We start from the raw sequence: 410 nt of genomic DNA, 5'->3' as shown, positions 1-410 counted from the left end.
CAGCGCCCCCCCACCGCGCCCGGCGCTGCCGCCACGGCTGCTCGCGGCAGGGAGACCTGGAGGTCGCCGGCTCTTCCTCCGCCGCCGCTGTCACTCGGTCTGGTCTGGGCGCGGGTGCAGCCTGCACCGGGCTCTCGCTGCGGGCTGGGGAGTCGGTGCCCGAGGCCGCCAGCAGCGTGGTCAGGCTGTGCCTCATGGGGCCCGGCGGCCGGCCCACGTAGGCCCCGGCCTCTCCGACCGGGCCTCGCGGGCCCCAAGGACCCCCGGCCCCAGCGCGGGTAAGCGGGGAGCCGACCACAACGAAATGCAGGGGAAGGTCCGAGGCGCCTCCCGCCCCACTTGCCTGGCCGACCCCCCACGCCCAGACGGGGGGAGGGAAGAAAGAGCCAGGCGGCGAGGCCCAGCGATGA

The sequence above is a fragment of the Myotis davidii genome, unplaced genomic scaffold, assembly GCF_000327345.1.
Source record: "Myotis davidii unplaced genomic scaffold, ASM32734v1 scaffold430, whole genome shotgun sequence".
Lineage (NCBI taxonomy): Eukaryota > Metazoa > Chordata > Mammalia > Chiroptera > Vespertilionidae > Myotis > Myotis davidii.
This window is presented reverse-complemented; position numbering follows the sequence as displayed.